Raw genomic sequence first — 12,957 nt, 5'->3', positions numbered from 1 at the left:
GTATCCACCGCCTCTTCCCACATCTGCACAAGACCCTCTTGCTTTTTTTCTTCCTTACAAAGTTGCTGCAAAACACACTCAGCAGTAAGACACTACTATTTCTATCCTGCCTCCACCTCGCATCAGTATTATCCATCCAACCACACTTTTTCCAAATCATATCTTACTGTCCTTATAAAGCTGCGCAGGCCATAGAACAAGGGACTGTTTTGCTATCAGTGTGAGGACAAAAGACTGAAATGAAACAGCCTCCTCTGAATAGCCAGAATAACTCTACAGAAGTCACCAGGATTAGGCTGATTTGCTCCCGTGAGGATCTGTGCTGTGTCCTTTGTTTATCTACAAAATGTACCCTGCACAACCAATTAAGGCTTCTTCAAGCTTGGGACCTTGGAACTGATCTTATTTAATACTTTCATTAACAACCTTGGCACAAGAAAATGAAAACATGCTAATGAAACTAGAGCATATCACAGGATGCAAAGGCCGTGCCAGTGCGGAGGAAGATTAGAGTATTATACAGGTGGGCTAAGAGTAAAACCGGCGGGATAAAACTGAAGATCATGGAGTATAAAGTCATGTATTTAGGGATTAACACCAGAATTTCTGCTATAAACCGAGGCCCATAATTTAGCAGCAAAATAGGAGCACCTGTTATTTCTAGCTAAGCACAATCTGACAGCCCCTTGCAAATGTGATGCAGGGCTGAGAAACCAAAATGTGATGCCAAGAGGTATCAGAAGATTCATTTTCACCAGTAATAAAGTGAATGTGCCAGCACTGAAAGTCCTACCAGGATTTCACTTGGATGCTCTAAGACACCGGGCTTTTTTGGTTTGCACAGCAACAAATTCAGGCTCAAGGGGTGCTGAGGTTGCTTTGGTGGATGGAGGGAAGGAGGGAGCCGCAAAGGGGCTGGCTTACAGAAGGTTTAGGCTACACTTGTGCAGGCAGTGTGAGTGAATTGTAAGGTGGGATTGCAGCATTTGAGGCAGACGCAGCCAACCAGGCAGGCTCCTGCCTTGAAACGTGCACAGAATTTGCTGTCGTGCTTCAGTGAACAAGCACAGAGCCTTCCAGCATCCCTTGTACCGCCTTCCCACAGGCACCCCAGCATACTTCTACTGTTTATAATTAAAGACAAACCTGAGAGGGGAGACAGACAACTCCCTCAGAAGCTGCCTTAGTGAAATGTTGAAAAGTGAGTGGATCTTCCTTGCCAAATTGGACGAGACATAACCATCTCCTTCCAACTAATGAAACACTTCTTTTTGTTCAGATTTCTCAGCTGGGACTCCTATCCTGGTGTTTTGATATCTGATCCCATTTTTCCCCATCTGCTTACACATTCTCTTCCCCCACACCCCAACTCATTCCCTCCGTAAGCTGCCTATGTGCATGTGAGGGATAAGACGAACTACAGAAGGGAATGTCTCACATCGCACTCTTGTACTTAAACACGGGCACTAAGTGGCTCTTTTGCAATGAAGCAGCATCAATATTTCAGCAGGATGAGAAGAGTGGAAAGCCCATAGCTGACGAGGAGCCAGGCAACCATTTGGGAATGTAAAAGATGCCAGGACTTAGTCATCCTATGTTGAAGTTCTGGGGATATAACACAGCAAAGAGAACAGAGTTTCCAGGGATTGTGGACTTCCATACTACCTCATGCTTGTTGAATGAGCCACAGCGATGACAAGCTATGTGCAGAAATACCTTTTTCTGGTAACAACTAGAAAGACTGATGGAAGAAAGAGCAAAAAAGTACCGAGAGCCTTACTCTGATCCCAGTGCAATTGAGTCTGCTGTGTACAATCTCCAGTGCACCAGCCAGTGCTTATGCACATTGTGGAGAGCAGAACATGCACCCATCACCTTAGCTCACACTTCACCTCCCACCTAAGTGGTCAGCTGCCAAGCAGTGGCTGTCTGGGGTGCTTAGAGTCCAGATAACAAGTGCATGGCTCCGTACGCCACAGGAAACACTCATCCATGGGCTCCATTCCTGCAACTCCTACAGGTTTCCTGGAAACACCCTGAGATTCTGACGCCACCATAGCTGCTCACAGCATAACTTTTTATCCAAACTGGTTCAAACTTCAACCAGTGCTAAAGTCTAAAGGGACAAGATTTTTTTAGCCACCTTCTCAGCTGCATCAAGTTCCGCCATTGTCACTGATGTAGGCAAAAAAGTGGGAATACAGGTTTTACTTTTCACTCAAGCCAAAGATTAACTGCACAGTGCCTAAAGATGCAGGCTACTCCCGGCTTGACTAATGATTTGCAAAAGAGAATGAGCAGGGCAAGTTTACAAGTGACACAATGTTATTTGACAGTCAAAACAAAAGCCTGAGATAAGGTTGTGAAAAAACTGCAAAGAGACCTAATAGATGCTGATTGAATGGACAACACAAAACAGAGGATACTCCATGTTATTGAGTACAGTCTTGATAGAAATCATTTAAGTACTGATATGGTCAGCAAAATAAGAACATTGTACAACGTTCAGCATCACTCTAAAAAGCTGACAATATGAGGAAGCACTGGATTGAGGAAGCACTGGACTGAGAAAAGTCCTGAAAGCATTAAACCACTGTCTAAATCAATATAGTCTCACCTTGCAAGCAGCGTTCAGTTCCAAGTCTCCCATCATAAAGATATACGAGAAACAGAAACTGTCCACAGAGGAATAATAGAAGAATTTCAGAAGCAAGGATGGACTAAATGAGATTGTACAAATCCTACAATGGGCTTACAAGAAAAATCTTCAAGCAATTAATTAAATACAAAAGACACATTCACAACAGGCAGCATTTTCCTCTGATTTACACCAGATGAAAATCTGGCCTTATCCTTTTAAAGTGAATCAAAGGGAGTTTGTGCTCTGTGAAAGTAAAGCACTAAATGACTCTTGATGACAATCATCCTACTTATCAGGCCCTGCAACTACTGCTCGTTCAAACCAATTAAATGGCTGTGTGCCAAGAATAACAATAAAAACAATTGCATCTGCAATACAGAATATTCCTCTCCACCTGAAAAAATGTATGACTTTCAATTAAAGTATACAAGTATAATATGAAAAGGGAAAATCTGGATAATTCAGCTCCCTGACAAATAACACTTTTAACAGTATGAAATTTAGCCCTATGTACAGACCTCATGACTGCTTATGTGCCTCCTGAGTGAACATAACCTGCACATAATTAGTATATAGTCTTTGTATTGGGCCATTAGGAGTAAACTTCAGCCATTATGAATATTCATCAAATTGCTCTCATATTTGTAGACTTTGGCTTATGTTCAACCTATTTCATTTTATTTAGTTGCTTAAAGACCTGGAAAGAGACACCTCCAGAGGCTCAGTGGGGTGGGAAGAATTGTCCCCTGGAAATGCTTTGACTTGACATTTCCAGGATACACCCTTCTATTAATCCATAAGGGACACCTTATTGCAGCCTTTCAATATATAAAGGGGGCTTATAAGAAAGATGGAGGAAGACTTTTTACCAGGGCCTGTAGTGATAGGACAAGGGGCAATGTTTTAAACTGAAAAAGCTGTACATTTACATTGGACGTAAGGAAGAAATTTTTCATTCTGAGGGTGGTGAGGCACTGGAACAAGTTGCCCAGGGAAGTTGTAGAGGCCCCATCCCTGGAAGTGTTCAAGGCCAGGTTGGATGGGGCTCTGAGCAACCTGGTCTAGTGGACAGTGTACCTGCCCATGGCAGGGGGGTTGGAACTAAATGATCTTTAAATGTCCTGTCCAACCCAAGCCATTCTATGATTGTATGATTCTATAAGAATAAATACATATCCACTAAATAGCCAATGAAGTAGTTTTAATTATTAAATTAAATTTTTCCATAAGACTCCAAAAAGGGGTTCTTGATTCCCCTGTAAACTTATCATAAAGCTGGAGAATTAACTATTTCTTAAATGATTGCTTGCTGTAGAAAGTCTTTGTTATTTGACATGGCTAATATACAGACTATGTTTGTCCCTGCCATGCCTAAATCCTACCTGGGCAGCTACCTAGCCAAGAATGCATCAGTTACAATACTCTCCTATGGACACAATCTTTTTCATTTAAGATTTTTCTGCCCTCAGTAACGATTACCTGCCAATTCTGAAGAATCTCAAATCCAATCACCTTTACCAAAGGACCATTTTCTTACAAACACATTCAGAATCAAGATAAGCTACTCGAAACAGTAGAACTATCTTATAGTTCAAAAACCTCAACATAACAGGGTGCTGGTCTAAAGAGAAAGTCGGCCCATTACAATACCAACTCTGAAGCACAGCGCTTTGTGTGATGGCCCACTAACACCACTTCAAGAAGAAATTTCAGGCTTGAGACGTATAGCTAATGGCCACTTTCTATCTAAAAGAATTAAAAAATCAGAGAGAGAAAAAGGCGGCAGAAATTGACTTTCAGGAACCAAGATCTGATGTATTTGGCACACTGGACAAAATATATCATATTTGGGGAAACAATATGTGCAGGCCACAGATTTTGATGGTTCCTAAGAAGGAGGCATCCACTGCTGCCTTGAGACGGATGAATTTTGTTAGTTTGTTCATATAAAGTTTGCTTCTGGTAAGTTCTAGGAAAATGTCTTTCCAGGTTCTCTTCTCATGTAGCATTTTTTATGATTCTGATACAGGCTCCATTATGGGATGGTACAACACCACAATAACAGCCACAGCATGTTTTTTAAACTATGCATGCTAAGAAGGAAAACCTACGTACAATTAATATCAAAAACTTAGCTTTCTGCATCATATTATATAGCCAGACATTTCTTTGATATTATGCACATTGATTCCATATTAAGGAAAGAATGGAGATTTTACGCATTTATTTTCAGGGAAAAATTTGGACTGGAGCCAGGAAATAACAGCTGGTCCTGGTCCAGAGTTATCTGCTGAAACACGAGGAGGGGCTGCTGGAAAATTAATGATCAATAAAGCCACTACTTTGAAAAGTTTCTTGTGTTGGAGATAAGGAAAAGACAGAAGAGATCACTCTACATTTAAAATAACCCAATGAAGTAAAAAATGGCAAAATGGAAAGTTGAAAAGAGATCTTGCATACCAGGTGAGTGCTTGCATTCATATTGTAGAAAGATGGTTTCTTTTTTCATGAGAAAAGTTCTGCAGCCACCTTCTGCAGGGTAAGAAGTCTGAATTCCTGAAGAGTTTGACAGAGCAGGGCATTGATTTCCTACCCAGCTCTAACAACTGCGGCACAGGAACAATAAAACAAACTGGCCAACCAGTACTCCTCCAATATCACAGCCAAGAAAGTAAGACACCATCTCTCCAGGAAAATGTCTGAATAAAGTAGCTAAAAAAGGTGGTAATCTGTGATGCCAGAAAAACAGATTTCTGAAATATTTCGTATGTTTAACATAACATTTTATCCTAAAGCTTCCACCTTAATTATCTTATGATTTTAATGACCCATGCATAGCTTTTCAGCACAGGCAAAGATCTATAGAAACAGTATATTTAAACTTACATAAACTAGATCAATTCATAGAATTGGCTGTTCTTAAGAAGGTGAGCAATGCTAACTACATAACAATAACATCTAACCTTTCAAAAACACTTTACTGAAGGTTACACAAACAAGAATAATTTGAGAAGAACAGGAACCATTTAGCTGCCCTGGAGGAATCCCATAAATACTGGGATTTAATGACAGCTTTTCTGTGTGTTCTAGTTGAAAGTCTCCAGTGCTCAAATACATGGAAATTAGATCTGAAAACTCCTGCCAGCATCACTGTTTAACATCTAGCACCTTCAGACTAAACTCCTTGTGTACCCATCCATGGATCAGGACCATATGTGAATCTCTCTATTCAGAAGTACCTCCCACTGCAGAAATGGCATTACATACCAACACCGAAAATGGCAGATTGTTATCTTGGTCTTTTTGGGGCTATTTGTTGTAAGCACAGCTCTTTACCTCAACAGAAAGCTCTACTCTCTCATTAGCAGCAGAATATGAAAAGAGGGAAAGGGGAGATGTCTCTTTCATTTAGGTTTCCCCAGAAGGCAAAACCTCCCATTGGTAAGCTCACCCACTAATGTAGGAGGTAACCCATTTCCCAGATACCTCTTTCACTAGTCTGAAGCGTTTTTTCTTGTAGCTCCATGGATGCTCATCCTGTGTATCTGAGGCTTCCAACAACATTAACGCAAGTAATTAAATGATACAATTTGCATTAGCACAGGCCATCATTAGGCAGCTTGCTTATAGTGATGGCAGATAAGTAGAATGGTAATAAAATATTTCAGTGAAGCAAAGACGCAGTAAGTTAACTGCCAAAATGAATTCAGTTACTAAAGATGCATGTATAGTGTCCTGTTCTTGGCTTGTCAAAGAGCATTTCAGCCTAAAATATGTATGTATGTATATATATGCATATGCCATCCCCTTCTTCCACTGAAGGATTATTTCACTCTATATAAATCATTATTAATGATGTACCAGGTACATAATCATAACTAGACAGAGATCTAATGTGCATTTTTCATAGTCCTCAGATTTCTGATCTTTGTACAAGGAAGACAGTACTGAGTCCTAATTAAACTCATAACCGAGAAACTTATCATTACAAATTGTAAGGAAAAATTCAATACATACACATACTACTGCCACATTGAGCTGATGGAAGAGCAAGAACCCTTCAAAACTGAATCTGAAAAGGTATCTTACCTTTAAATAAACTTCTGAGGCTTACTACAAGGTTTATTTTAGCCTATAAAGTTCACATGAGAAAGGATAGTTATATCACATCTTCCCACAGGTATCTCTCGTTAACTGCTTGACTACCTTTTTTCCATCTCTGTCTTTTCTGTCCTCCCCATTTCCTTACTTTGGTTTGTCTACACTGGGAATAATCTGATAGTTGTAGTTTGTTGTTATTGCTCCCTTAGCAGGCACTGTATTTCAGAACAAAAGTGGCTTTCTTTCTAGAATAGAGTTTCCACGTGGGGAATTACCCCATCTTACCTACGGTGTACAGGTATAATTATTCAGGAATCCTTTACCAGTTTTCCCCTAGAGACAAACATTTGACCTTCAAATATCCATCAGCCTTAATATTATATGGTGTAGAATAAAAAAGTATGTTTAGATTATATATAGAGAGAAACTACATTGGGTGCTTTCAGATCAAATGCTTGTCTATTTTTCCAACTGTTAATTGATCTAGTAAGAGATATTGCCTCTCTGCACCAACTTTGCCTGCTGATGTCCCTAGCCCACCACAGCTACACCAGTTTGGATAACCAAACTAACAAGAGTGACCTCAGGCTTTCTCACAACCTCACCATGCTCCTAACCACACTTCCAACACCCTTTCTCCAGCTCCCGCTGTGTCATCTGGTTGACTGAGGTCCCTTTTCCCGTTTGGGTAACACGCTCACTCGGCAGCTGCAGGGGAAGGAGAAGAAGAGAAATAAAAAGCAAGAAGTGTAGAGATCAAAGGCATAACAGACTGAGCTCTCCCTGAATTTCCTAAAGAACTGATGAAGCCTTTCCAAATATCAGTACACCTTTATGCATTTCAGTCTTGTTCCATAGTGTCCCCTTCCCCTCCAATACTTCTCATTCCCTTAAAGACATGGTAAATGTGTGCAGGGTTTATGCTCTCTGCCCTCTGCATTTCATTTTTGCCTTGCACATCCATTCCCGCACCTGCTTTCTCATTTGTCATGACCATTGGCAAAACAGCAGAGGAGCCAAAAATCTATACATATCTATTGCAATATAGACATTTTCTGAAACCAGCAATGTCATAGCACCACAATGAACCGTTCATGGATGAGTGAGTTTAATGGTCCACTCCCATAAATTGGGTAATTTTTCTTGGATAAAAGCAAGCTATATAATTAGAAAAGGGAACTAGTTACTTGTAACGAAAGAATAATCAAATCACCATTACAGGGAAATTAGCTGCATTTATCTTAATTCTAGGGGCCCTACTGTTGCCTCCTGATACCATAAGCTTCAGGAGGATAAAATTTACTTGACAATCTCAGTGACTTTTGCCACTCCTGTTTGTTCATGCAAAGGAGGGCCCTTTATCATGTTTTGGCAGAACAAGTTGCATTTAACTGAACAAAAACCATTAAAACGCTATTTGTTTAATTTCCATAAAAAAAAAGACACACCTCAACTTTCAGGGATGGCATTGAGCTCCAGCTGGCTCCTCTGTCCTCCCACTTGCAAGTCATAATTGCTGGGACAGAGCCAAGGACAACAAGAGAGAGGCCCCAGGGAGACCTGCAAAAGCTTTGTGTCCAACTAGACCGGTATGGTATGGGGTATTCCTGGAGAGGAATATCCTATGGGACTCCTCCACGAACAGCTCTTGGCAGTCGCAGCACAGTGAAGCCCCAAAGCTTTGGAGCCACTTCACAAGAGGTTCACTAGACTTGCTTAGGACCAGAACCAACAAACCTGTATTTTTTATGCCAACTGCATGAAGAAGGGAATGGTTCTGTTTAGCCAGCATCCTCCCTTACAGGCCAACAGGAAGAAAGGAAAACTGTCTGAGGTGACAGAGCTTACCCAGGTAACATAGGTTTAAATCTGCTTCCCAGACAGACCCTTTTCCAGTCTTCAGTGCCACATGCCACTGAAGGAAAGGATGCAGAGAAACACTGTTACATACAATACGGTGATACATATTGCACCCCGAGAAAGAAGAGTGGAATTTAACATCAACTACTGTGGTGGTAGGAGGGAAGAAAAAGTGTCAGACAACAGCTGAGATTTTACTGCCAACCATTATCAGTAGCTGCTTCAGTATATCAGACTATAGCAGCATTTACCTGGCAGCAGATATCAATGTTCATCAATATCATCCTTCATCGGCAAAGACCAAACTACTCCCAGCATGGAGATACACTTATCCTGCAGCCAGTTTAACCAGACAAATGGCACTTGGCAGCAAAACTGAGGTCTGGTACCACCCTCCCACACTGACAGTCACCTAACCCAAGTATTCCTTGATTCCTCTTCTCCCAGCAGGAGAAAAAGTTTTGCATAAAACAGCACCCAACATTCGCTACACACTCAACAACTTCCTTCAGAGACTTGTCCTGAAGCGATTAGTTTTTCCCAGTAATGAATGAGCCATGCAAGTATTTTGAAAATTTAAGGAGTCCTGTGGCCTTCCTCACTGCAGAATGCAGGTACAATACAGAATCAGGCTAAGTAATGTTTAAAGAGTTGATCCCCCTAGCTTGCATTTATTTGTTACTTATTGGACACTGATGATGCTTTATCCTCTTACATGGCTGACTTTTTGTTTTTAATATGTTTTTATTGAAGAACTCCAACACATACAACCACCAGAGTGGCTCCTTTAAACACACCAAGAAGTTAAATCCTTTGCTGGTTTCATGGAAAACTACCCATACACGGAAAACCTAATGAGAAAACTCAATTTTGTATGCTCAGTTGACATCTTAAAATTTGCTAGCAGAATGTTCTTCAGACTCCAGCTCTCATATAGAATCATAGAGACTGTTAAATGTCCAGTCCTTCTAAGCAAGTCCTCTTCTCTGCCCAGAAGTTTTTCTAGAAGTAGGAACAAGAAAAGAAGGGTAGAGGGTACAACTACAGAAAGAATGACAGCAAGGAGAACAAGATGGGGGGCGTGTGGGCAGGAGCTGAGCAGAAGGCAGAAATCAGAAAGGGAGGAGATGGGAGAGCAATGTAAATAAGGGGCAGATAATAAGGCAAAGAAGACAACAGGAAGTAGCATGGCAGCAAAAGAGAAAAGTACTTAACCACCAGAACACTGGGCCTTTACAAACATTAAATACATTCTCTCGACATTAAGCGAACAGGCATGAGACTAGTAAAGAATCTCCATCCCACTCAAGGCAGGACACAAAATGAGTAAGTTTTTCTACCGCTACCCACGACAGGGCTATTTCAGATAGTACAGGAGTATGGTGCAGATCCAAAGAGCTCAGTCGTACTGACATTCAGTGGCAGCCTATGTAAATCCCATGACAGAAGTCAGCTTTTGGGGTTCTTCATTTGTGTGTTTACCTTAATTCACTGTGCTAGATGTTTGCTTTGTGAGATACCACCTTCACCTGCCATGTACCTGTTGTACAGAGCGTAGGGAAGGAAGCTGCTGTCTGTACCATTTCTACCTCATTTGCTATAGAGATGAAAAAGCATGTGATGGAGGGGGCTGGTTTTGCTGGGAAAAAGAGAGTCTTACAGTTATGGCAAATAATTGAGACTCTAGAAAACTGGATTCTAACTCTTATAAAGTTCACACGTAAGTCTAAGGAATTTACATGATATATATACCTCATTTTTCTCCCACACCCCAATTGAGTAATTTGTGGTGTGAGCTGCTAAGATGCTGGATGTGAGTAGGTGCATCTAGTCAGTGGGAGGTGGACCTTCAGTATATGCCGAGCAGCATAAAGCATTTACCACTCTGGAAATTAAGGTATTTTATTTCTCCACATAGGTATCCAGAAGTGTTGATGTTTTTCATTTCCTGGACATGATGCAAGATAATGCCTCCCATTTCATAATGGTGTGACACGAGTAAAGTCATTAATGGTTAGTAGGATGATAGCATTCCTGAAATGCTCTAAAGGAAATTAATGTGGGGGTTTTTTTATTCCATGAAGGATAATGCTATGCAGTAAACTGTACATTAAAGTATACGTGGAATGAGAAATAAAAGAAACATTTAATAGAACCACAGAATTGGAAAGCTTCTGGAGTTTAGTCTCCTGCTATCTCAGGCAACTACATCATATAAGCACTTTTATAAATTGATCGGGTCCACTTTCAAAGTGGATGGGCATCCTGCCTCAGCACAGGAAGTTGTTCCACAACCTCATTGCTCTAAAAATTCCAGATCTTTTAATTCACAGCCTAAAATCATTAATGTCCATTTTACACATATTTGTCTTCCATTTAAATAACAATTCTACATCCATGTTGCTTACTATGCTTTCGACACAACATCAAATCTCCTCTTAACCTTTATTTTGCTAAACTAAACACAACAAACTCTTTGAGCCTCCTCTCACAAAAGCTCCCCCAAGAACATCATTCCTACTTAGCGGTAGGGTTCCTCTGGAGAAACAAGCTTATGGCTATGTGATTAAAAACCGTATCACAGCGCTGTCTTAAAGCACATAGGCCACAGGACCCAAACCTGAAAAGCAAGCAGCTGCAGCACACTGTAGGTCTGAAGCCAGACACACAGGCCACGCGGCTGCTCTGCACATATGTGTCAGACTCTACATCACGTGTACAGTTAAGTCTGGATCCATCTCACAGCTCTGTGCACACAGACTTGCTATGCCCAGCACTTCTCAGCTTTTAAGATGGCTCTGCATTTCTTAGTGCAACTTCTCAGTAGGTGGGAGACAGACATGAACTAAATTGTATGAGGCTAATTCTAATACATTCCCCATTTTTGAGAGGAATCAGTGAAGGGGGTAGCCTTGATTACATCAGCTGTCCTTCCTCAAATAAAACCCACTTACCAGTTCAAAATAGGTTTTGTTGCAAAATTGGTCGGTTTTAGGCTTTACTTCATGTGTAAATGAAGATAATCATTAGGGACTTTGGTGAAAATGAGAACATATCCTACTGGCAAGGGAGAATAAAAAGGCAACCTAAAATGGTAGCAAGTTGACAGGACAGTAGTTTCTGAAGTACAGTAATACATTTCCATAGTGCTTTCTGGAAGTTTCATTAACTTTGAAAAAGGTATTATTGATATGTTCTTTTTTGTAACAGAATAAATGCTTCCCAAACTCAAATGACAAAGAGAGGGGCTCGTTCCCAGCATACATCCAATTTCCACGTACATAATCCCAGTCCCAGTCCAAACACAGATGAAGAGCTTTACGAGTTGAGACAATAACATCCTGAGGTTGATTCAGAGAATTCATCATCCCATCTGGATGCTGAAGTTCCTCAGCATGACTATATTTGGTGATGCTGAAACTAAAGGTGAGAAATCTCATCACTTCGCAGAGACTCGGTACTGCACAAAGACATAGGTGAACCTGAACTAGCCCTGACAGACCAGATGCATTTGATTCACACCTGGATTTTGTATGCTGAATGCCAGGACAAACAGCACAAACCCACTGTGTCCTCACCACATCCTTTGAGGCTCAGGCAGCGCGAGTGCAGACAAAATCATGCATCCACTCACCCAGCGTTTTGGACGTACAGATGGCAATATATTTATTATATTTATCTGCTCATAGATGGGCAACATTTTATGATTCGTATGTCATAGCATAGACCTAAAACTCCAGTCTCTGAGAATTTTAAATTAAGAAGGGGAGAAAGGATTGTTGAACATTGATTGTTGCTTCTGGGAAACGCTCACCTCCCCCTGCACGGGGCCTCAGAAATACGAACTCTTCAGGGACACCTTCCTGTCAATCCCTTCCCCCACCCCACCCCCAGGGGCAGAGCGCAGCCACACTCACTTGAAAATGGCTTTTGAGAACCTGCCATTAGGGAAAAAAAACCCACAAACGTGTCAGGAGCAGTCTCTCTGACATTCCTGCCGCCCCCACCCCGAGCCGGGGCACGGGCAAGGAGGGGCGGCAGGCCGCGCCGAGTCCCTCTCCTGTCCGGCCGCGGGAAGGCGGACTTTGCCCCAACACAGCCGTTCCGGGACAGCCCAACGACCGTTCGGCGGCCATACCCGCTCCTCCCGCCCCGCCCGGGCCACCTCTGGGGCGGGCGGCCGAGCCGAGCCGAGCCGAGCCGAGCCGAGCCAGGCCCGCCGCCCCGCTCCTGCGGGAGCTCCCGCCCGCCGGCGGCTGGGGGGAGAGGCGGGCCGAGGGCGGCAGCATCACCATGGCGACAGTGACGTCATCTCACCCTGGATCTAATTGGAGGAAACCCCGTGGCCCCAGCCG

The sequence above is a fragment of the Vanellus vanellus genome, assembly GCF_965231255.1.
Source record: "Vanellus vanellus genome assembly, chromosome: 3".
In the NCBI taxonomy this organism is placed as follows: domain Eukaryota; kingdom Metazoa; phylum Chordata; class Aves; order Charadriiformes; family Charadriidae; genus Vanellus; species Vanellus vanellus.
Note: the sequence above shows the minus strand (reverse complement) of the source record.